Raw genomic sequence first — 26,488 nt, 5'->3', positions numbered from 1 at the left:
CCCAGACTGCGAGAGGGCACAGGCCAGGCTGAGGGACCCCCCCGCCAGTGCACACATTTTTGTGCACCAGACCTCTAGTATATATATGGTGTGGCCTATATGAAATAGCTGGATCCTACTTTTTGGGGAGGGTATTAGAAATATAGTGAAGCTGAGAGAGTGACCAAGAATGGATCCTGTAAGCTATTCTCAAACTGCATAAGATGGTAAGCCAGTGGTTTAAAAGTAGCTACTAAAAACTCACTAATTTATACATTTTGGTCTTGCATTTTTAAATTTCTTTTTTGTTTGCTCTTAGTTCCTGGGATTTTTTTAAATCTTAGTTTCTTTTTTTTTTTAATGAAACTGGTAAATTTGCCAAATTAAAAGAACACAGGCCAACTTGGAAAGTTGGTGTAAATAAATTACGCCACTGAGGCTCATTTTTCTTATTTATAAAATCAAAATGAAATTACCTATCTTACAGAGTTACGGGATTTTTTTAAGTAAATAAAGTACTTGTACATGATAGATTCTCAATCCTGGCTTCATAATATTAAAAAAAAAAATCCTAAACCCTCATTGCTGAGCTAAGGAGGAAAGGACAGGGCCTCTATCCTTACTTGGGTCATAGAGATCTAACAAAGTGGAAGTAAGGCAGGCAGGCGAGATGCCTTCCCATCCTACCTAGGGGCTCACCTAATAATAGGTCCCAGTGATTGACTTGGGTTGTATTTGTATGTGTTTGTTTCTTTTTGAAATAGCATAATATCCATGGGTTTATTTTTGGGTATCCTTGATTCTTTCACATATTTAAAAATTTGTTTTCTGCCTACAAAAAAAAAGCATGCTTACTGTAAACATTTTGCTTATTGGGTATTCATTTATCATGGGGGACAAGTATTCTTCTCAGCCTATTACAAAAAGATAACTACTTTAAGTATTTGTGTTGGTTTTTTAAAAATATTTTTATTGATTTTTTATTTTTATTTTTTAGAGAGAGAGGAAGGGAAAGGAAAAGAAAGAAAAAAAAACATCAATGTAAGAGCAAAACATTGATTGGCTGCCTCCTGCACACCCCTTACCTGAGATCAATTGGCAACCCAGGCATATGCCCTGATCAGGAATCAAACTGCCAGTCTTTTGGTGCTCAGGATGATGTCCAACCAATTGAGACAGACCAGCCAGGGCCACTACATTAAGTATTTGATATCTGTTCTTCTAGATATTTTTCTAGGCAAAATCAGATATATTTACATAAAAATTCACATTTTAACAAAAGCAGGTTCATATTTTGCATACTATTTCACAGAATGCTATTTTAACTTCATGGTGTCTCATGGGTGTTTTCCCAGGACACAGTATGAACACTTGATTTTTAATAACTTGAGCTTTCTATTGTACCATAAAGTATTTGGTGGATGTTTGGCTACTTCTATAGGCTTTCACTATTTAAAACAATGCTATAATGAATGCTCTTATACTTCTAGCATAAATTCTAGAAGTGGAACCCTTGGATCAGACGTCATAAAAATTTTTAATCGCAATGTATAATGCCAAATTGCATCAAATTTCATTCTGAGCAGAGGTTTTGTTCCATTCCGAGAGGTAATGGTAGAAATTTCATCATTAGGAACAAGGGTCACAGCCAAGCATCTCTCTGGCAGGAGCAAATCACACTGCTTAGGGACTGAAAAAACACTCTTCTTTCAGAAAAGAGAGACTGTGGTTGAATCATCTCTCAAAGTGTGCACGGAGCCAGTGCATTTAAATAGAGGCTTTTAACAATGAGCTCATAGAGCTGGGTTTAAACCTCAACCCTATTGTTTACTAGCTGTGTGATGTTAGGCAAATTACTCAATTTTTCTGAGCCTCATAAAATTGGAATAATAATATAACTTACCTTAGGTGGTATATAGATGAAGTGAGAAACAAGTAAATGACATATGCCTGTAAGTAATATGTATGTGTGTCATATACATGTCATCCTGATTGCTGTGCCTGCCGTAGAGCAAATATCAGCTGCTATTATTATGCTTTTCCAGAATACATATCTGAGATCCCAACAGGGTGTTTTATTTCAGTGTTTTCCTCTGACCTCCTCATTCCTCAAAGAGAACAATGGCTAGAAAACATTGGTTGGGTAAATACTGCATTATCATAATTACAATTTCCCTGAGAAAAGTGGCTTGCCATTTGAATATTCAGCATCATAATTACAATTTCCATAAGGAATGTAGAACAGTTATTATAAACAAGACAATAATCACTTGGTCCATAAGGGAGAACAGATTATTGGGGGAGCAAGGAAGGAGCAGAAGCAAAAGCTTGTGTTCTAATCAGCATTCAAGAGTAGGCAGATCCTGAGAATAAATTATAGCAGCCTCTTAGAACACTCTTGTCTGAAGTTAGTGAAAAACCTTATCATGATGGAGATATCCCTGGGTTGATTAAGTGCTGTCTGTATAATTCTTCTTTATGTATAATTTAGTTTCATCATTTTTATTAAACATCCCCTCTGTACCTCTACTCATTGTCATTCACAATGGCTGTGCGCCCAATAAATTTTAAAAAGCAAACTATCCCAAAATGCGAAAAGCACAAAATGTTTGAAAAACAGTTTAGCGGGCGAAGTTTCATCAGGGTGTTTCTCTCTCCACAGTTAAATGTCTTCTTTGTCAAGGGAAAATGGATCAAGGGGTGTGTGTGTGTGTGTGTGTGTGTGTGTGTGTGTGTGTGTGTGTTTTAATGTTCTTTTAACTGTGTTGCCTTAATTGGCTTTCACTTAAATTTTCTTTTTTTTCCTGTCTTTTTACATTTCTTTAGGTGAGATGAGCAAAACAGAAGGCAGCTTTCAAGGTTGGTACTTTTCATGGTTTTTAAAGCTTCTCATTAATATGAAACAAAGTATGAAAGGAGCAGAGAAAAATATGTCCTTAGCTTTTCACAGACAGTGGTTAGAGGACATTGTGTTTTATTTTCCTCACTCATGGATGGAAATGTACAACATTGATTATAACAGAATGCAATATAGCAGTCACCTAGGATACCTCATTTACTCTGTGGCAAAACTGTGGAGTTGGGAATATTCAATATTATTTTACTCCGTCCATCATTCATTCATCACTCCATCCATCCACCATTCATATTTTTTTCAGTTCATATGTATTGCACACATACTGTGTGCAAGGCCCTGTCATCTGATTTTCCTCTCTTCATACATTTTTTTGGCTGACCTTCACCATGTTCCCTATCCCACCCCCGTTTCCACCCCTTCGTGCTGTCTCTGAAAATGAGCCTTCACCGGTTATCACAAGTCTTCAATTTAACTTGCCGTATCTGATAAATGAGCTGTGTTTCCACAACATTGCTCAGATGATATGGGTTCAGCTATATCTACTCCCAAATAATTGAGGCAAAGAGAAAATCATCAGTGTGATTATAAGGAAATGACTCTTCTCTATATAATAATGAACGCTGTCATGTCTTTCACTTTTGTGTAGTATATATTACTACATAGAGCAGGGGTGGGCAAACTTTTTGACTCGAGGGCCACAATGGGTTCTTAAACTGGACCGGAGGGCCGGAACAAAAGCATGGATGGAGTGTTTGTGTGAACTAATATAAATTCAAAGTAAACATCATTACATAAAAGGGTACGGTCTTTTTTTTTTTAGTTTTATTCATTTCAAACGGGCCGGATCCGGCCCGTGGGCCGTAGTTTGCCCACGGCTGACATAGAGATTACTATCACATAGTGTAGTTGTACATCTAGATACAGTAATCTATAGTATCAGGTACCCTTCCTCGGAATCCTAGCATACAGGTCTTCTTTCCATGTACCTTTTAAGCAAACTTAAGACTTTCTGATCAAGCACAGGCTTGTTATTATTATAAATTTTAAAATAAGCAAAGCATTTCAGACACACATGAAATGGCTCCTTGAATTAATGTCATGGGTAGACTCAAGCATACTTTACGGGAGCTATTAAATGGAAGTTACCAACAGAGAACTCCTTATACTAACTTAAGGTGAATAAATATTGCTTTAATTAATTGGGAAGGCTGTTTTGTTCTTTTATTCTAATGTCATAATTATGCTTACTTTAAAAAGGCGTTCTCCGTTTTCTTACTATCTTTAATTTTCTCCAATGCATTTAAAAAAAATAAAGTATTGAAGTCCTCAACATGAAATTCTGCTTCCAGAGGTGTTTTTAGAAATATAACTGTCATAATTAGGAAGGGACTCTAGTGTTTGTCCACCAATCTAGTTTAATTTTACTAATTTAACCTAAAATAGTTCAGATTCTCTCAGTCATCTATCTATTTGATTATAACACTTACAAGGAAGCAGGGAGCAGAGGTTGAGTAGTTAGGCTCTAGAATCAAATGGACAGAATTTGAATCTTGTTTATCCATCTAGTATTTGTTTGTTGGGTCAGCATATTAACATCTCCAGTCTTTGATTTCCTCCATTGCAAAAGGAGAGAAATAAGAGGACTTGCCTCATAAGGTCGTTGGGGAATAAGATGAAATATTTACAAATAATTTTGGCATATTATAGAAAAGCAATGAATGACAATTGCCATTATTATTACTTTGCTATTATTACTGTTATTGTAAAGCATTATTGTTAGAAGCAGGTAACATCTTCTCTGCAATATACTTCTCTCCTGGACTTGATCTTTGATACTTCACCATCATGTGGTCATTATATGGTAAGGTTTTGTTCCATGTGAAAATACATATAATCTATATCCATCAAATTGTCTATCAAACTATGACATTGCATCATAGAAAACTGCATCTGCATTTTTTCTCAATATAATATTTTGATTAATATCACCAAGGTGAGGGAAATAAGTGGTTTCAGTGATTACGAAGAAGAGTAAAAATGGATCAGTAGTAGCGAGGAGGGAGTCAGTGGACTGAGAGGCTTGGTGCCAACTTTCCAACCTTGCTCAGACAGAATCTAGCATCGTCTGTGCCTTTGTGGGCAGAGAGCCCCTTAGTTCGTGGTGATGTGAGGACCAGAGCTGGAGGCGAGGCTGCAGACTGGTGGGCGAGAGGAAACCTTCAGGAAAGGTGGGGGTCATTCCTTCGTGGCAGGAGAGAGAGAGGAAATCTGAAGGCAGGCGGGAGAGCAGTGTGAGGGGTCAGAACTCAAGTCCCTCCCTTGGAGAGATCTGTACAGTGCTGTGGGTGTGCACCATCCACGTGTTTAGAGTAGATGAGGGAAGACAGTCCTTCCTCAGCTGAGACTGGCCAGTGGCCTCAGCCCAGGTCATCCATATGCAAAGGCTGTCCAGCAGCAAGCCTCTTGGTGCTGGAGCTTACAGTGAGCCCAAAGGCCACGGATCTGAGGGAGGCACTGCCACTCCGCAGGCCACTAGGTTGATGATACAAGGAAGGGAGCCTTGCCAGCTTCACATACAGGCCCCTGGACTCATGATGATACCGTCCCAGACAAGTATGCAATCGTGAAACTTAGACTTTGTACAGGGAAATGCAATGTACAATCTCTGATGCAATGTAGAAAATGACACGTAAGTTGAGGTCATAGAGATTGCCAGGTATGTAATAATCTAATCATAGCAGGATAGTACTAAACATTTTTAATCTGACTTCCGAGACAGCAAGATTCACAACTGAATTTAAACATAAACATGTCTGGATGAAGGGCTTGCAACTCTGCAGTGACCAGAGTTCTCAGCCAGAAGGGTCTGAATATCATTGGGTTGAAGTGGAATTATGGTCTCCACACTGTTCCACAGATAAATGGCAAAGCTTCATTATCTCCCAGCCTGTGAAAGTACGGTGGTGAGGATAAATTCACAGAAAAAGAAAATCTTGACGGCTCCTGACCCACCTCCAATAAATACTTAAATATGCCTGTGACACTCAGTTTATCCCTACAATGTACATGGGTACTCTACGTGTGTGAGTGTGTGTGTGTGTGTGTGTGTGTGTGTGTGTGTGAGTGTGTGTGTGTGTACCGTCTATATAGATGTTGTTGATGGCTTGTGTTAGCCACTCTGGGTACACTCAGATCCTTCTCATGAAAGGATATCTCAATTATAGATTTTTATATTTAAAAAACATGTTTCAACTATTATTCATTTTAATTTTTTTCCTTCAAATAATGAAATTCAAGCCCACAGAGGTTAAGCAAACTAGCCAAAGGCATGGGGTTCACTAAAGACCAAATGGGGACCACAATCCCACTGTCTAACTCCCTCTTTGCCTTGGGCCATCTCAGAAGATAGGAAGGTCTTTTATTGGGATGAAAACTTTCCGAAACACTGCATTCTGTATCATCCTGTTGCATGAATTTGTTATTTATCACTTCTGTTCAGCACTTCTTAAGTGTTCTTACTTCCCAAACTGCACCATGAGTTCCTATGGGAAGAGCTCATGGCTACTATTTCTTTGTATTATTATCATATGTATAAAGTTCCAAGCAAATAGCGTGCAGTTTATTTTGATTCTAAACCTTGTGAAGAACACTGAACCCCTACTTCCCTTTTAGCTCAGCTAGTTGTATTGACGTTCTTTGTAGAAGACCCAGAAATCCCTCAGGGTGACTTTAGGGCAAAATGTGGTTGGGTTTTGTTTTGGTTTGGGGTTGTTTGCTTGTTTTTTGTTTATTTCTGACACTGCTACAGGATTAGAGAAATAACATATCAAAATCAAACTTAGTGATTTCATATCTGTATATTTTATGATGTGAGTGAGGGGGAGAGGGTCAAATAGACACTTCTAAACAATTTCATTAGCTGGGACTACTTGGGCTTAATGACTTGCAAACCATTAGAGACTGGTGAGGAGGGAGAATGCCTGTTGAAAATATGAATGTATTGTTGGGTGGATAGCAAGGAGGGCCCAGAGGTTAAATATTGGAATGAATGGGTTCAATTTTTTTAAATAAAGAAGAAAGGTTACAAATAAGAAAACTAATTTTCCTTTTATTATGGATTCTAAATCTAATTTCCTTTAGTCCTTCCTGTGTATTTGAAAATTGGATGTAGCTCTTATTTCCATGTCAGAGCTGTTTAATATTTTCACACTGGGAGAGTTGTGTTTAGATTTGAGTACCACACATTTGGAAGGCTATACACAACCTATTTTTCCCTGCTTCTGTGTACAGTGTCATATAAAGCAGTTCAGGCTAGATGATTATTAATTAAAGGTAAATTCCAATATTCAATTAACTTTTTAAAATATATATAATACATATTTTTATTGATTTCAGAGAGGAATGGATAGGGAGAGAGAGATAGAAACATCAATGATAAGGGAGAATCATTGATTGGCTGCCTCCTGCATACCCTCTACTGGGGATCGAGCTCACAACCCGGGCATGTGTCCTTGACCAGAATCAAACCTGGGACCCTTCAGTTCCCAGGCTGATGCTCTATCCACTGAGCCAAACCAGCTAGGGCTCACTTAACGCTTTTAAAGATCATTTTGGCACTTTCTGCAGGTTTTTCAATGAGAAAAATTTTAAAATATGGTAGATTGTGGAAATGTTAGTAAATCTTGTCCCAGCCATATATATTCTACATACATACATGTACAGTAATAAGGATGGTGATGGACTCAAAGTTATGCTCTTGGAGGAAGAGTTGGGCAGAGGCAGCAAGATAGTGGACAGAGCAATGGATTCACTTCTAGCTGAATCAGGAGATGAGTCAGATGATTATTATTAGCCTATTACTATATTATTATAGCAATACCTGGCTTTTTAAATTATGAAGCTATATTACTTTGATAGAAATAAATGCTAGGTTAAATGTATTTTTAATATAAACACTTTTGCAATTTACTCTAGTTCAAATCTTGGCCTTACCACTTACTTAGGAAAATAATTTATTCCTTTTTATTGTTTTTTTTTTTCTGGTTCATTTATTTGTTGGATTTGATTTTCCTTACAAAGGAGCTATTTTCGGTGCATGAGCCCAGCTTAATGTCTGACACAAAGCAGTGAGTCCTCCAACATCCATTTCCATTTCCCTCTTTGAGGAGCTGAGAAATGTGTGGGCTGCTTTCAAAGATCTGAAGCAGCCTCATGTGGAAGATAGACATAATTAAGCCTATGGTCCAAGTGATAAGAAAAGCCAGAGGCTCAAGGAAACACACCCAGCTCCATATAAGAGGAACTTCATTGTAAAGCACAACTGTCCAAGGCACAGGTGACTTGTGAGTTCTACCACCGTCATCTTTCAGACATAGGCTGAGGACCGGAGAGCAGGGGTGAGTGTAGAGAAGATGCTCGCATTGGACGGTCAGTCAGGTGATGGATGCCCAGGCCCTCCTTTCCTGTAGACTGGATGATGCTATGGCCTGTTTCGACTCCAGATACACCGAAACCATTAGGAAGCAGGTGTAGTTGTTACTGTAGTGGCTGCAGCGATTATGAGACAGCAACAGGCTTTGACTGCTTTAAGCAGAGAAAAATGGAAACAGTAGAATCACAGCACTCGGATCCAAATCTGACCACCGAACAACCCCCTAGCAGTAAGTCAACGACCCCCTAGCAGCGAGAGTGAGTCCTAACATCGTCCTTGAAAACAAGGGGCTCTCCTGCGAAGGGCGGAGTCAGGGCTCCCTTTTCCCCTGGACGCCCTGCTTTCCTCCTCCAGCACAGGCAGGCCCTGCCTTGTACACACCCTCTGCTCAGAACACCTGCTTTCTCTCCTCCTCCTGGACTAGGCTCACACTAGGTAATTGGTAATTTTCCCACAGGAAGAAGAAGAGGGGAGAAACAAACAAACAAAAGAAACCATGACAACTGGGAGCTTTGCACTTCCTAGCTCTGTTCATGTTTTTTAACTCTGAGGAGGAAGTTTACACCCCCAAATAGGTGGAGAAACCGTAAACACTCTTCATCTCCTAGGGCCTCATCTTCTTTTTTTAGAGAGGGAGAGGGAGATAGAAACATGAATGATGAGAGAGAATCATTGATCCGCAGCCTCCTGCACACCCCACACTGGGGATTGGATCAAGCCCACCACCTGGGCAAGTGCCCTGACTGGGAATGGAACTATAACCTCCTGATTCATAAGTCAGTGCTCAACCACTGAGCCACACTGGCCTAGGGCCTCATCTTCTCCCTCCCGTCCCCAGCGGAGCTTTCTCCCAGGTCTTCCAACTGCCCTCCTTCTCCTCACCTGCTACCCCTATATTCAACCCCCACCCAGGCCAGCAGGAAGCCTTTTTAGAACAGGGGTGTAGGTGGCTGGTTTTGTTTCATGTGATGTTGCAGATTTTCCTTCTGGTCATGGTCCTTGTGTCACTATACATCCTGTTGGAGGATAGCGATTGCCCCTGAGGCTCAGATCCAGCTCTGTAGGCCATATTTCTATTGGTCCTCCAATACCTAGGCAATTAATTACAGTTAATTCCAATTACTTTTTCACATTCTGATCCAAGTGACATCTCCAAACTCGTCTTGATCTTCCCCTGCCAATCTCCCTCTTTCCAGCTACACTAAGCTTTTCACATTCCGTAGCATGTCCCCACCCCTTACCTCCTCTTTGCACACACTGACTATGCGAACGCAAATATCTCTTCCTCCTCTGTGAAATCTTCTCACCCTTCCCTATTCAAACTTAGACAGGAATCCCTCTGTGTTTCCAGGGCATCTGACTCATACTTCTATCATAACACTGAACATGTTGTGTTATAATTTATGTGTTTGTGAGTTTATCTCCTCTACTTGTTTTCTCAAATAAGAGCATCCTCTTCTTTGTGTGGTATTCACAGTACATAGCACAGTGTGTGATTCACAGCAAGAACCCAATAAATGTTATTTGAATGAATAAAATAAATAAGTAAATGAGTGAGAATATACACTATAGCCTTTGCCATTTAAACAACAGATCTAAAGGATCAGTTGTTAAATAGAGAAAGCTTCAGTAGGCATCTCAAACATCTGGACAATTGTCATGTAAAATATTTACTTGGGAGGCAAAAAGATAGTTTCTTTTCCTGTGGAAATATAAAAGAATTTTTGTTCCAAGGAAAATTACACTGAAAATAAAATAACTGTCTACAGTACGAGAGACTAAGTTTATATCTTTGGGGACATTCTCTTGTCTTTTTATATTACAAGAGTGAGCAGGATTTAAACCAAGCAGGCAGTGTGATGATGGTGCCAGACAGCTAATAAAGAGGAAGATTAGAGAGTTGCGGAAAATGGCAGGTGCCTTGCCAGACTTCACATCCTAGACATTAAACAGAACTAAGTGACGCTATTTCCTGAGGCCCACCAGGAGCGCTTGATGTCAGCCTCAGCAGCAGGGGGCCACTTGGACTGTGGTATCCATCCTACCTTGTACCCCAGTTAGGAAGCAATATAGAGAAAGAATAAAGCAAACAGCGGTAGATGGTACTCAGACAGAGAGGCAGCATCTGAACCAAATCCAAACTCTTGCAAAAAGAAGACTTATGTCTAGTCAGTCTCTTACAACATGTCCTTTGCTCTCAGAGACTAGAACCTCTAATCAACCTCTAATGGTGTCAAGCATCTCTTCAGAGGGAGTCTGCATTTCACAGCCCGCAGGGAGTCTACATTTCAGCCTCTTGGGGAGCTAGAGTCGCTACAATTTTAAAATAGAAGAGAAGGGAAGTGGGTGGTATTGCTCCCAGTGACTCATAGGACCACCAGGGATCATACCCATCTTTATTTACCCAAAGAGCAAATACACAAAATACTTCACATTTTTGTACCTAATGAACATAATTACAACAAATATTTGCTCATTTGAGCTTTGTTAACTAAAAAGCAACTCCTACTTGGAGATAAAGGCAGTGCTGGAACACAGTGAACATCTGGGCTAGAAGCATGGAGCCAGGAGACTGGCACAGGTCACATGACAGAGAAGGGTCTGGGTTTGGAAAGGAAGAAACATTTCTTAGCAATTATTAAGGGCTGATCATTGTGCTAATGGCTTTGCAAAGAATATATGATTGTATATCTTTGCCTAATGTGAATAATCTATATATATAAAAGCCTAAGGACCATCCCACCGTTTGCCTGGTAGCTATGACATGCAATGACTACCAGGGGCAGACACTCCAGTCAGTAGAGGAGGGAGCCCAATTCCTCAGGGAATCAGCTGTGGGCTAGGTTGCTGCTGGAACACTGTCAGCCCCAAATCTGCTCACCCACACCCCAGACCCAGAGAGGAGGGAGCCCAATTCCAGGGTATGTCCCCCAAGAACGACCCTCTTGCAATCTGGGACCCCTCAGGGGATGTCAGAGAGCCAGTTTCGGCCCAATCCCCACAGGCCAGGCCAAGGGACCCCACCAGTGCATGAATGTGTGCACCAGGCCTCTAGTATTTCAATAAAAATATCAGTGTGAATAGCATAAAAAAAGAATCATAGATAAATCTGAACCTATATATAAGGCATTAGTATCTATAGACAAGTTTTCAGTTTATACCACAAAAAAACTCAAACAGCACATCATATAATGCTGAAATTACTTTCACTTTCAGTTCTTACTTAGGCTTGGGAGCCAAATCTAGAAATCTACATTCTTCTTTTTAATATATATATTTATTTTTTATAGATTTTTTAGATATATTTTATTGATTTTATTGATTATTTTACAGAGAGGAAGGGAGAGGGATAGAGAGTTAGAAACATCGATGAGAGAGAAACATCGACCAGCTGCCTCTTACACACCCCCTACTGGGGATGTGCCTGCAAGCATGGTACATGCCCTTGACCAGAATCAAACCTGGGACCCTTCAGTCCACGGGCGGATGCTCTATCCACTGAGCCAAACTGGTTAGGGCGAATCTGCATTCTTTATAGGAAGGCTGAGCTTACAAAAGGGAGCAAAACCTCCCAAGCCTTCAACATATTTACGGAAAGCATTGCCTCATATATCTCAATCACATTCTAATTATTGTATAATACAATATTTTTAAAGTGTTCATTTGCTTAAATCTACACAAAAACAATGTCAACCTCAAAGACATCTAATGAACATAGAATAGAAGTCTCAGAAATCGATCCTGGAGACAATAGTAGGAATTATTTCAATGTCTAGTTTGTCAGAAATGAAGTATTGCTTCCAGATGAACACATCCACCTAGAATTGTCCAACTGGTGTGTGCTATTGAACCCACTGATTGGTGGGGATGATGAACTGAGCCTGAGAGAGGACCTATAACAAGAGAGCCCTGGTGTCCCACCTTTTCTAACTGAGGGTGCTGTCTGAGTTTCTTCATATTTCTCAAGAAAACCAAGCCTCTGTCAGTGTGGCTGTTACCTGAAGGTGTGTTATTAGGAACCAAAAACATGTTAGAGGTCTGTCCTGGATTGGCTCAAACTGAATTACCTCCAGCAGAGGGACTGTGCACTGCCCCTTCCTGGTAAGCAATTGCCGATTCGGCCTGGTTTTCCGGTTTTCTCATATATTGTCCCTCCCCTCCATCTTCTCACCCTTGGTTTAATTCTCCTCCCCAAAGGACTATTGCTTATGTTTCATGGTTATTTCTCTTATTTACCAGAGAAGCAGCAGAGCATGGGCTCTGGAGATGAACTATCTGGGACTTTATCCCAGTTTTTTCACTAATTGTCTTTGGACAAGTTGCTTAAAATCTCTAAACTTGAGTTTTCTTGTCCATAAAATAGGGGATACATCCTAAGTGTTTCATGAATATTATCACTATAATTATATGATGCTGCTGACATAAGCTTAGAGATGGGAAGCGAGTTCCAAACTGCTTGAGTTTCTATACACTGTGACCTTACGCATAAGCAGTTCCCTTGGTTTCTGACTTAGAAAATGAAAAGGCAACGGACATTTCTTCTCTTGCTCTGGTGCTGGGAAAAATAGAACCAGATTAATGTCAGAATAAAAAAAATACCTTTTCAAAAAACACTTTTATTTACGTCTTAGCTGCTAGAAAACTTTAGAGTCCAATTCAAAGATAAGTGACTTCTTCAGGCTTAGTTCCTCTGATTCTTCTTTCTCATTCTTTATTCTTAGTTTATCTATGACTGTACAGTTGTCATTTATATTTGACTTTTATGTTCCTAGAAGTCCTAGCATTAATCCCCAGTCTCTCCCTCCCTCCCTCTCCAATGTAGAGCATGTAGGGGAATGACCCACTTAGTTAAGTCTATACTGGTTCCCTGGGGACATTTTAAAATTGCATATTCCCACACCCAGCCATAAAGATTCTGATTCTATATATTTGGGTAGATCCCCCAATCTATATTCTTTAGAAAGTACTCGTCATCCAAAAAAACTCAGATTTAGGTGATACTCTGCCACCTTTGAAGAAGCAGTGGCTGTGTAGTATATCAGGAAAGAGATAGAAATTCATCTGGCTTCTAAAGCAGACCCAGTCACTATGTGTGGGACCTTAGAAAATCACTCAACCTATCTAAGATTCAGTTCCTTCATTTTAAAAATATATTTTTTATTGATTTCAGAAAGGAATAGAGAGGGAGGGAGGGAGAGAGAGAGAGAAACATCAATGATGAGAGAGAATCATTGATTGGCTGCCTCCATGCCCCCTACTGGGGATTGAGTCCTCTACCTGTGCATGTGCCCTGACCTGGAATGGAACTGTGACCTCCTGGTTCATAGGTTGATGCTCAACCACTGAGCCACACCTGCTTGGCCAGTTCCTTCATTTTTAAAAGATGTAGGAATCGATAAATTTCTGTTCTAAATAACTCATAAAGTTGCTATACAAATTGAATTAAATAATATGTGTAAGAGGAAGAAAATGTATTTAATTAAATGGTCATCTAGTTTCAAAACCTAGGCAAGGAGCAATGTGAATTTTTAAATGCAGATAGCTTTTGTAGTTTGAAAATCAAGGCCCTCTAGCTGTGACTTCTGACTGCTCCAGATGGACTAGATGGACTAGATATAGGGGATTCTAGAATACTGTTTCGATCGCATGTCCTGACTCATTAAGGGATTGTGAAATCAGGATGATGGCAGCGCCGGTATTTTAAAAACAGACTAGATAGACTGACATGGGGGGTGGGGAATAGAATAGCAAGTGATAGGCTAGGAAAAGACCAGACAGAGAAGGGCAGGTCAGGACAGGACAAGGTTTGAAAGGCTAAGACAGGATAGAAATATCGAAGAACATTGCCTACAGGAAGAAGTTTAAAATAAGATGTTGAATATTTAGATTGTTTTTGTGCTACCCTGTGTCCCCACTCTGTATAGTCTGACTTGTGTTTGGAGATCTTAGGAATGGAGGAGATGAGGTAGTGGTCAGTGAGGTTGTGCAGTGGAGCGCAAAGTAGAGCATCCAGCAGACAGCACCCTGGGTGAGGTTGTGTGAGGGAATTGGGGATATAGAGGGGCAAGACAGGAGAATATATGCATCCTAGTGCCCTCAAAAGTCTTGTGGAAGGCACTAGACTTCTGAGATCACGTAGAGAGAATTTCTAGAGCCATTTTATTTGGAAGATTTTTTTGAAAGAATGATCCTCAAAAGGTGGAGGAGGTGTGCTACCAGTTCCTATGTGCAGGGTGTTTGAACTATAACCCGCACTACAGAGGGAAGAGAGCGCTTTGCTGGAGCTACTCGTTCCCTCTCACCTCTACTGGAACCAAAGTCTCAGGTTATAATGAAGGATGGAGCCTTTCTCGTTTGGTAGGGTAAAGGAGTAGCGCTCTCACATCTGACAGTGAGCCGTGAAATTCATGTTTTCTCATTTAAAAAAATATATATTTCCCTACTTGGTAGCTAGGAGTAGTTAAAAGAACTATTTAGTGGTTATTTAATAAGCATCGTTTTGTGGGCTCATATTATATGCTAAGTTTTGTGTTAAGTAGGTTACAACTGTAGTCTCTTATTTTCTAGATCCCTAGGGGAAATGTTTTGGTGTACACCCTTTATAGATGATCTTATTGAAGTTCAAAGAGATTGAATGATTAACCTCATTCCCCAAGAGTAAGGGCTATAAGGGGTCAATGGGAGAAAAAAGGGGACATGTGTCATACTTTCAACAATAAAGATTGAAAAAAAAAAGAGTAGCCAGTGATAGCACAAGCCACACCCAAGTCTCTCAGGCAGCCCTCACTGCCTTCGCTCCTAGTGAGCCAATGCCCGTGGACTGGTCTGGAAAGGTCACTGCCATACAGGGCATTGGTTCTAAGAGGGAAGCAGGCCTGCAAAATCAAGCAATTAAGCTAAAGGGAAAGCGTTGTGCATTACCTCACTGCCTCTGCCGAAAAGGCTCAGTTTCTCAACATCTTCATCTTATAACTGTATGCATCGTGTATTCATTGTGGCTTTTTCCTCGGTGGATTCTAAAGGAACTTGGGGGGGGGGGGAGCTACTGCTTATTCTTTCCTCTTTTAAATATTAACTTTGCATCATGCTTCATAAATCTATTTGCATGCTGTCATACAAATGGTAGTGATTGAGATGAAAAGATCATCCCACTAAAAAAAACCAAAACTCTAAGAGGGAAGCAGGCCTGCAAAATCAAGCAATTAACCTAAAGGGAAGTGTTGTGCATTACCCCACTGCCTCTGCCGAAAAGGCTCAGTTTTGCAACATCTTCATCTTTTAACTGTATGCATCGTGTATTCATTGTGGCTTTTTCCTCGGTGGATTCTAAAGGAACTTGGGGGGGGGGGCCGCTACTGCTTATTCTTTCCTCTTTTAAATATTAACTTTGCATCATGCTTCATAAATCTATTTGCATGCTGTCATACAAATGGTAGTGATTGATGATTGAGATGAAAAGAGCATCCCACTAAAAAAAAACGTATTTCTGATCATACAGAGAATGTAGTTAGAAAATGAATTGTTTCACATATTTTTGTAGTTTCAGAGCCAGGTTTAGGGCAGGGGTGGGGGTTGGAAAAAGGGGTCATTATTTTGGGACCAGTGTTTTCTTTTTGTTTGTTTTACATTTGGCAGTCAAGAAAGTTGGTGTTAACTGGATTCAGAAATTACGTTATGTGGAAGGAGGTATTCCTTGGAGAGAATGTAATATCCTCTGGACAACGTGTCCAGAATCTATTTGCTGTGTGCATTCTGTGAGGCCTGAGATGAAAGAATGAGGCAGCTGGGACTGGCTGTCAGAACTGCGAGAACCTGGTGGTCTTATTCCCCAGTTACCCCATACATTGCATGGCAGAGAGCAGTTTGCTCACCCCCATCCCAAACTACGATGTCTGCTGTGCAGTCCATGCCTGTGGCAGCAGAGTTTGGGGTTGGGTGGAGGAAACAGGCAACAGAACTGCTGATTTCCAAGGGCATCTAGCACATGAAAATTTGCATTCTGTAATTCTCCTCCTTCTCCCTAGTGTCTGAGAACAATCTGGAATTAGCAAGCCTTGACATCGTCTAATGAGAATGAACAGACTCACACAGATTCCCCTTTCTCAGTGATTGGATTCAACCTTTACAAGACAGGCAAATCAGCCCAAATACTGTCTTTTTTTGAATGAGTAAAAAGATTTTCTGGCTCGGAGCAATTGTGCACTTAGAAGGAAGTCCAGTCAGAAGCTGAGCTGTAGGAATGACAATAATAGCTAAGATCTGTAGAGTGTTTATATTAAGCCTATTGTATAGTCTTCACATCAACCCCTTGGCATGGCTACCATCACTGCCACCAACTTCATCATCATCTTCCCCATTTTATAAATGAGAAAACTGAAGCACAGAGAGGTTGCATTTTCTGCCCGTGGCCCACAGAGCTGACCCAGGAACCAAGGGCCCTACTCTCGCCCCTGTCAGAGTAAGGACTGCAAGGAAAGTGCTTTCATCCTGATAAGGGCTGGATGTACCTGGTAAACTGTTCTTTACAGGGAATACTGCCTTGTGGCTGAGGTGAACCCTGGAGCCAGGCCTCAGGGATTAGTATCCACTTCCTTCTTGTGACCCGGAGAAATGACTTATGTACCTGGTAAACTGTTCTTTACAGGGAATACTGCCTAGTGACTGAGTTGAACCCTGGAGCCAGGCTTCAGGGATTAGTATCCACTTCCTATTTGTGACCCTGGAGAAATGACTTCACTTCATGGGCCCCAGTTTTCTCACCTAAAATTGGAGATAATAACAATACCTTCCTCATAGTGTTGTTAGGGGATTAAATGAGTTAATTAATGCAAATCGATTAAAATAGTGCCTGGCACAAAGTCAGAACTCAATAACTTTTATTGGTAAGGTTATTACTACTCTGTTTTTCAAGCTAAAAGAAATATAAAATGGTTTTGATGTAATTTTAATATTCTAGATAGAGAAATAAATTACTCTGAATCAATTTGTGTGAAATCAGTTGAGTTTAAAACATTAATAAAAATAACTTTAAATTTTAAAGACTTTAATTAAGTTACCCTTGGATAGCCAAGGAATGCATATACACTTTTTAAAATCTCTTAATTTGCTTAATATATTTAATTAATTGGCTTAATTAATATAGCTAATATGTATTGATTTTCTACTAGGTGCTGGGAACAGTAAATGAAAAACTTTTGCACAAAAATTGGAAAACCCTTATTCTATGAGACTTTCCTACTAGATTTATTTTTCTTCTCTTCATTTATAATTTGCATTCAATGTTATTTGTATTAGTGTCAGGTGTAGCATAGTAGTTAGGCAATCATATACTTTACAAAGGGCTTCCTCCAATATTTCCAGTATCCACCTAGCCCCGTACATAGTTTATACAATATTATTGACTATATTTCCTAAGCTGCTCTTTACATTCCCATGACTATTTTATAACTATCATCTGTTCGATGTCTTTTTTACAACATTAACCTGAAATTATAGTTAGCAATAAGCCTGTCTATATGTGATGCTATAGAATCCAAGAAAAATGCTACTCATTATTATTTTTTTAACCTAAATATATTGTCTTGGGGAATGCTAATGTAAATGGTACGTGTTTTCAATTTCAAATTCCACTTGTTCATTGCTGGAATATAGGGAAGATATTTGGATAATTTCTATAGCTTCCTGTTCATGTTCACTGATTTTGCTATAGCTCTGTACTCATTATTGATTGAAATATCATTTACTATATCTCTGCAGTTTATTTTCTCATGGTAAAAAAATATTATCTAAAGTGAAAACATGAACGTATAAATATCTATACTCCAATTATTGCTTATATAAAATGGTGATAATTGTTTACAATCGAAGAGATGTCTCACTTTTAAAACAACAGATTTAAGATTGTATTTTGGGGTGAATATTTGTCATATAAAAAAACATGTCTATGATGAGTGTTATATATGGTGTCTCTAACACTGGACATTTGCTTGCCTAAATTAATCACAATATGCACCATATCATGAAATTATATCTCTGAAAAGATCAAGGAATAGCTGACCCTTAAGTAAAATATTTATTTTACTTTTATTTATTTATTTATTTATTTATTTTGCTTAACTTCTGAAGCTGAAAGAGGTTTAACCAGTAAAAGGCTGTTTTTTCCTATTTTTCCCATTTTATGGATGGTTAAAGCCTGTAGAATAAATAAACTCAACTCCCTTGGCAAGCTTGAAAGAACTATAACTTAGAAGTTCTAATGCACTTCATGTGTTTTTTACCTACTGTTCATACATACCAAGTGCTCACCAAGGTCTCTGCTTCTGGAATCCCTGACAACAAGTGATTATTCTGTCTGGAATGCATCAGTGCCATAGTCACTTAGGGAAATCGATTGCATAGGAGCCTAGATATGGGTATTTAAATAATTAAATATAACTTTACTTTGAAGCTAGTGTATTGCACATATAAAATTCTTGAAGAAGTTTTTACAACCCCCTTCCACATTTTTGTTTCAAGAAATAATGTCTTAACTCAGTAGAAGAGGAAATCTACTACTAGGATTTAGTAGTAAGAGCTGCTGGTAGAAAGAGTTTAGCTCAATAGGAGAATGAGCTTTCTGATAATTAAAGCTGTCTCTAAGTACATTCTAACATTAGATATGATCAGGGTTTTGTTTGGTCTGGATTGGGGGTGGGAGGATTTTTTCACATAGCCCGAGATTTTGTAGTTTAAATCTGGTCCAGAAAATGTTCCAGCTATTTTTGTTTTAATTCATCCTGGTCCTAAATTATTCTTGTTTCCTTGTATTTTTAAATTAATTGTAAAATTGGTTTGATAATTTCCAAGTCTATGTTGACATAGAGATTTTTGTCATTTTTTTTTTGCAGTGAGTTTGTAGTCAAGTTAGAAAGTAGTAAAATCTGGAAATATTGAGGCTATATTTTTATTGTTGAAAATATTGACTTTTCTAATAAATAGACAAGGTGTGTAACTCAAAAGATAAAAATCCATGTCCAACAGTGTGACCACCTGTTATTGGGATATTATTCAAGCTGAGATTGGGTGACTGTCACTTAGAGATGTGGTACAAGAGATAACTGATGTGCTATGACATTTGATTAAATTACTTCTATATTTTCCTACAACTCTAGGATTTTTATTTTGATTGTGGAAGTTCTTGTCTAGCCCCAAATTGTTTTCCATGATGAAAGAAATGCATAGTGTAGTGGTTAAAAGCACCAATTCTATGAAAGAACAGATAGATCTGAGATCTGGTCCTTGCTGCCATCCACCAGCTGAGTGGCCAAAGGCACTTACGCAGCTTTCTCAGAGTTTCTATAACTGCAAAATAAGAACAATATCACATAACTGAGTGGTGCAAATTGAGAGCATACATGCTAAAGTATCTCATGTGTAATAGGTATTCATAATGTGATTGGGCCTGGGTTTAAAGACTGGGGGTTTCATATCTTTCAAAGGACATAGAGAAAAATTATCAAGAAAAGAACCTTGGTTGGAACTAAAGAAACAACTATGCTATTGATTGATTTGTTTTACCCATTAATCTGTACTGTCATTGGACCACTTCCATGCATGCATATTTAGCTTATCACAGTCAAAAACAAATATCTTTATGGCAGATGTATGACAGTTAAGCACTTTAACAACTGCATGGATGAGGGATTTACAATTGATTGCTTCCTTTCACAGATAATTCCATAATCTATCACTAAATCAATAGCTCTTTACAGATGCTAGAAGTAATTAAACATCTAACTAAATGCTATAAACACCATTGTAATTTTCTGCAAATCTGCTTCCTATCACATAATCTCTCAGTTCATATTTATCACTCTCTACCGGGCCAAATTCATCAGTAAAGGTTTTCTTGCACACCTCTGTTGCATAATGGTACTCATGCTTGTGGCGAAAAATTAAAGCTCTGTTGATACGTGTTTCCTGTTCATGCACACAGGCACATGGCTTTGTGCAGGCCACAAGTCCCAAGAGTACAAGGTGAGTATGACATGCTGAGACTACAAGAAAACGATCCTTCTTAGCCTAGGCTTTCTACCCTTCACTGAGATCCCTCCTAGAGTCCTCCCACCGACATGCAGAACCGAGTTCCATACAAGTATACAGACCTCTAGAGGCCTCCGTCTATCTGTTGGGGGAGAAAGGTTCCAAATATGATTTTGCAGATTAATCCCCCCTTATTCTTCTCAAGAAAGCTTTTATTACCCCAGAAGTGGAAATAGATGTATGTTTCGGCTAGTGTCTACAAAAATGCTCAGCAGTTTACTTTAGGGGCCAAATGTTCTTTTGGAAAAGATGACTATTACAAAACAGCATGCACACATACATATACACAGGGAAAGACACATTTGAGGTCTGAATTTTGTAATGAATCTTGGAACAATGAGAAAAAGAAATGGGTGCAACATAAAGACAGAAGAGTAGAATTGTAGATGTCTGTGCATTAGACTGATGTGTTTAAAAGATCGATGTTTTCTGGGCTAGTTAGAATGACTTTCTCTTTCTATCAGAGGTAGCTTCAGCATTTCTCCCATAGGTCTGTTGGCACCATTGAGAAGTTAGCACATTTCTCTTAGGATGTGAGTGAAATTGAGGTAGGAGCTGCTGCATATCCAATGGTTCCAGCGTGCAGCACAAATTCAGCAACACAAATGGGAAGCTGTTCAGGTTCGGCTGGCATTTCATTTTCTATATGATATCATTAGAGTCTATTTGGCTGCATTCAGCTGCTGACAACAACATACTTTGTATCAAATTTGTTGTGAATTAGGAGATGAGAGATGTGGAGTTGTGTTAAAAGAGTTTTCAACATGAATTTGTATCCGGCAGGACAATTCGAAGTAACAACTGTCAAAAAGTCTCTAACTTGTTTGCTATTTGATCAAACAACAGGCTAAGTTGTGGATGTTGTCATTTTATTGTTTTCTGGGGACTGAGGATATTGAAAGGGACAAAAAAAACAAAAACAAAAAAAAACATTGCAAAATATTGTTTTGAAAACTCATTGCACCCTGTTTGTCCTGAGCAGGAGTTTTGACATTTTATTGGAAATGCTATTGTTTGAAGATTTTTGCTTATATGACTTGGAGAAATTTAAAAGTAAAATTGCATTTAGAGTTCTGAAGTTTTAGAACTTCTCATGCCAATACACAGTCATTTTCATACACATTTCAGAACCATAGGTAGTATTTGTAAAATGTTTATTGGCCAGTCATATTTGCTTTATATTTCTGATGTAATAAGCTAAATGTATTTGCATATTTACCATAAAATAAAGCAAAAGTAATAATAATGAACATCGATATGAAACATTTTTGTACTTCCTAAACCTATTGGTATGACCACTACCCCTCCTAAAAACATGACGTATCCTAATTTTTTAAAAGATTTTTTATGGATTTTTAGAGAAAGATGAAGGGAGAGGGAGAGAAAGAGAGAAACATCAATGTGAGAGCAAAACATCAATTGGCTGCCTCCTGCATGAGCCTACAACCTGGGTATGTGCCCTGACCAGCAATTGAACCAGCAACCTTTCTGTGCAGGGGATGACGCCCAACCAACTGAGCCATACCAGCCAGGGCAACACATCTTAATTTTAATCGGAACTCTTATGATGTGAACAACATACATTATGTGCCTTTTTGTGAAAATATGTTTTTTCAGATTATAAGCCTGGCTTATATTTACTATACCTATAATCGTATAACTTATTTATTTAGAGTCTTGAAAAACATGCTTTTGAGAATAATGTAATCTAATACATTGAAGATCAATGTCATACTTTACATCTTAATCCCTTTAATGGGATATTTTCATAAATGATGATGTTTAGCTACCTCAAGGGAGGAACAACATATAGTAGAAACATCCTCCAGATGTCAGGGGACTTCACACTTCTCAGTAGTAACACTAAGCACTCAAAACACTTGTAATTACTCAGTCAGTATCTGTTTTTCCACTCAAGTGGCTCTCAGCGTTGGATGCACATTGGAATTACTGCACACTTTTAACAAAACAATATTGATGCCTGGGTGGCACTCTAGAGATTCTAATTTAATTAATCTCAGAGTGGGATCTGGAGATCAAGATTTTCTAACCCTAGTAACCTTGCTTATTAAAGTATCTAACCAAGGAAACCATGCATTTCACTGTAACTTTAATGGCAGAAGGAACTTGTCTTCAGTGAATAACTCAATGTCTGGCACAAACTAGACCCTAAGTAAATATTAGATGGGTAGATGGATAGATAGGTAGCCAGTTGGTTCTGGACAAGTTGCTTTACCTTTATGGAGCTTAATTTTCAGTATGTATATCAAGAAGTTTGACCTACGTATCTCTTTCTTCTACTCCAATGACCTACCTGAGAGCCTGTAGTCATATGCCTATCTAATCATTGTCTCCTAGGAATTTTTTTTAAAAATATCCAATAAGTCCTTTGATAAGTTTAATGATTTTGCTGAATTAAATTACTAAGTTATGTATTTTATAAAACCTGTATAGGGATTTTTATTATTTATTCTTTTAAGTATAACTATAGATTAACATGGTATATAATGAAATATGTTTTCCCTTGGAAACAGTATGAAGTTTATTTATATATTTTGAATATACAAAAGTTACTCTAATAAATCAGAAACTTGTGAAAGGAGCCTTCAGGTGTACAAGTTATTTAGTAATAATTTCTTTGTCTAAAGAAGCTGCTTCCTATCAATCTTTATAATTTAAACATTAAATTATAATATTTAATTGTCATTTTAGTCATGATACACTTATTATGGGGGATTGTTACATGAAGTCTTTTGCTATTTCTGTTTAGGAGACATCTATTTTAATAATTTGTCCCTATTGTCACCATTAAACAATTGGCAAAGTCTCACAGAAGGATTCAAAGTTTATACTTAATGAACAATATTTTGAAATTCAAGTGTATGGGCCATATTAGGGATTTTATTATAGCAATAAGAATCAAGAGAGTTTAGCTTTGGTGAAAGAGTATTAGAAAAAACTCAAATGTTTGTTCAGTGCAACCTAGGCTTTCATTCAACCTTGTTTTATTTTGAAAGTTACCCTCCAAAATGCCCTAGGTTTGTGATGGAATGATATATTTTTTTTCAGATTATAAGAGACAGTTTATTTAGAAAGTTACAAAGGTAGTAGAAGTGAGCTAGTTGGGCTGCATAGGCTCAGGAAACAAATTACAGAAGCAGAAGAAGAGCCCTTGGAGTTTAGGAGAGAGAAAGGCAAAGGTAGCATGCCTGGGAGAACGCAGAGCGGGACAGGAAAGGTGCGGGCATGCACCCAAGAGGGTGATGAATTTTAGAGAAATTAAACTTGAGCATCTCAACACTATGTAATTAATCATGGTCAGGTTTGCCTATAATTACTGCTTGGCCTACGCCTAATAATTTGATACTAGGCTGCTGAGGGTTACTCAATACTTGAATGGGTCCTCTGGTTTACTAACAGGTTGATGTTTATAAGTTACTGAGATTCCAAGCTTTCCAGGTTCATGATGCCCAGAGTGTCTCAGTAATAGGACAAAAAAAAAAATCTTTAACAATTTTATTTACCATCAATTTTATTAAACCCAAATAACTTTATAAGTATCTGTGTCCTAAAACATTGGTAGTAAGTTGAAAATATAATAAGCTAAAAGAAAATATATTTTATTTTATTTTTTTCTAGATGTTTTAATTATAAAGGTTTCAAGTGTACAATTCTATGATACATCATCTGTATATTACATTGTGTGTTCACCACCCAAAGTCAAATCTCCTTCTGTCATCAGACACTCAACCCCTCTCACCCCAACCCCTTTTTCCCTCTGCTAACCACCATATACTAGTATTGTTTGTGTCCATGAGTTTTTGCTTGTTTATTTTTTAGATGTATTTTCATTGATTTCAGAGAGGAAAGGAATGGGAAAGAGAGATAGAAACATCAATGATGAGAGAGAATCATTAATCAGCTGCCTCCTGCACACCCCCTGCTGGGGATCAAGCCCATAACCCGGGCATGTGCCCTGACCAGGAATTGAACAGTGACTTCCTAGTTCATAGATTGATACTCAACCACTGAGCCACGTCGGCCAGCCTTCTTTCTTTATTTGTTGCTTTCAGTTTTACATTCCCCATATGATGAAATCATATGGTTCTTGACTTTTCTATCTGACTTATTTTGTTTAGCATGATATTTTTAAGATCCATCCATGCTGTTGCAAATTGCAGTATTTCATCTTTTCTGTGGCTAAGTAGTATTCCATTGTATGTATGTATGTACCACATCTTCTTTATCCAATCCTATATCAAAGGACACTTTGGTTGTGTCTTTGTCTTGGCCACCATAAATAATGCTGGAGTGAACATAGGGGTGTATATATCTCTGCGAATAAATGTTTTCAAAATTTCCAGGTAGATACCCAGAAGAGGGATTGCGGGGTCATACGGTAATTCTATTCTTAATTTTTTGAGGAACCTCCATACTGTTTTTCCATAATGGCTATACCAGTTTACATTTTCACCAGCAGTGAATGAGGGTTCCTTTTCCTCCACGACCTCTCCAACACTTGTTATTATTACCTGTCTTGTTGATAATAGCCATTTCAGCAGGTGTGAGGTAGTATCTTATTGTACTTTTGATTTGCAGTTCCCTAACAGCTAGTGAAGTTGAGCACCTTTTCATATATCTGTTGGACATTGTATACTAGTGTATTCTTGGAGAAGTGTCGATCTTTGTCCTCTGTCCATTTTTTTAATTGGATTTTTTTGTTGGTGAGTTGTATGACTTCCTCACACATTTTGGATATTAACCCCTTGTCAGAACTGTTGTTTGCAAATATCTTCTGCCATTTGGTTGGTAGCCTCTTTGTTTTGTTGATGGTTTCTTTTGCTGTGCTGACGCTTTTTAGTTTGATATATTCCCATTTTTGCTTTAACTTCCCTTGCCTTTGGGGTCAAATTCATAAAATTTTAAGATGAAATCCATAAGTTTAATATTATGTTTTCTTCTATGTAATTTATGTTTCATGTCTTATATTTAGGTCTTTGATTGATTTTGAGTTAATGTTTATATATGAAAACAAACAGCAGTCTAGTTTCATTCATTTGCATATGGCTTTCCAATCACTTACTAAACAGATGTGTGTGTGCCTGTTGGGCACTGCACAGCATCTCAAACTTTTGAATCAGATTGGATGTTGTCACCTTCATTTTCCATTCAAATTGATTCTCAAGTGGCACTTGATTTTTATCCCATCAACCACTAAAATTCAGGTTCATAATGATAAGACATCACCAAAAGGAAGATTACAAGGCATACTTTGATTGTGAGCTCCCATTAGCTAATCATTTGTGCAGTATTTAGTAGGTGTCATACTGTATTTCCTTTCAAATTTTAAAACAATCCATGATGTCTTTGTAAGATTAGTGCAGCACCCTGATGTTTCAATGCAGGTTGAGAACTGTGGGGGTAAACTTTTCTAAATTAGGCACCCTATATTCTGGATTTCATTACATCAAACGTTGGGCAATAAAATATAAGAAAGCATTGCTTGTAAGCTTAATGGCTAAATTCTTGAGTCTTTATTAGCTGAAACCATCCATATTTTAAAAACTATCTTTGTTTGAGAGAACAGATATTGGTGCCACTTCTTTATATTTTAAAATTGAATGGCCTTTTTATCCCTGAGAATAAAAGTCAATGCAAGCAAATTCCATTCTTTGCAGTAAAGAAAGCAGAAAAGAATAAAAATAATCTCATATCCACCATTCCAAAGTAAAATAACATCAATATTTGTGTGTGTGTGTGTATCTACACTAATAAAAGAGAAACATGCAAATTGGTTGTCACTCCGCTACGCCCACCAGCCAATCAGGATGAGTATGCAAATTATCCCAACAAAGATGGCAGGTTAATTTGCATATGCAGGTGCGGAGGGAAGACTGAAGGCTCAGCCCGAGCAAAGACTGAAGACTGAAGACTGAAGAGGCTTGGCTTCTCCGTTCCAGTTGGAGCAGAGAAGCCTAGCCTCGCTGCGGCCAGAGCGGAGAAGCCTGGCCTCAAGGCTTGGCTTCTCCACTGCAGCCAGACAAAAGGCCTGGGTCCCGGGTGCCATAGGAAAACTGGTGCCGGAAGGAAGGCCTATTGCGTAAATCTTTGTGCAACGGGCCTCTAATATGTGTGTATAT

The 26,488-nt window shown here is 38.4% G+C and overlaps 1 long non-coding RNA gene across 3 annotated transcripts in view; it reads left to right on the top strand.

Annotated features, from left to right (window-relative positions):
- LOC102261003 overlaps positions 1-26,488 on the top strand; it is a 934,325-nt gene that overhangs the window by 847,883 nt on the left and 59,954 nt on the right. For all 3 annotated transcript variants that reach the window (XR_313936.2, XR_001363307.1, XR_001363308.1), the window contains one exon: positions 2,806-2,838. This is a non-coding gene — a long non-coding RNA (uncharacterized LOC102261003). The remainder of the gene's footprint in view (positions 1-2,805; positions 2,839-26,488) is intronic.

Source organism: Myotis brandtii, unplaced genomic scaffold (assembly GCF_000412655.1).
Source record: "Myotis brandtii unplaced genomic scaffold, ASM41265v1 scaffold375, whole genome shotgun sequence".
In the NCBI taxonomy this organism is placed as follows: Eukaryota; Metazoa; Chordata; class Mammalia; order Chiroptera; family Vespertilionidae; genus Myotis; species Myotis brandtii.
Note: the sequence above shows the minus strand (reverse complement) of the source record. Positions and strands in the feature narration are given on the sequence as shown.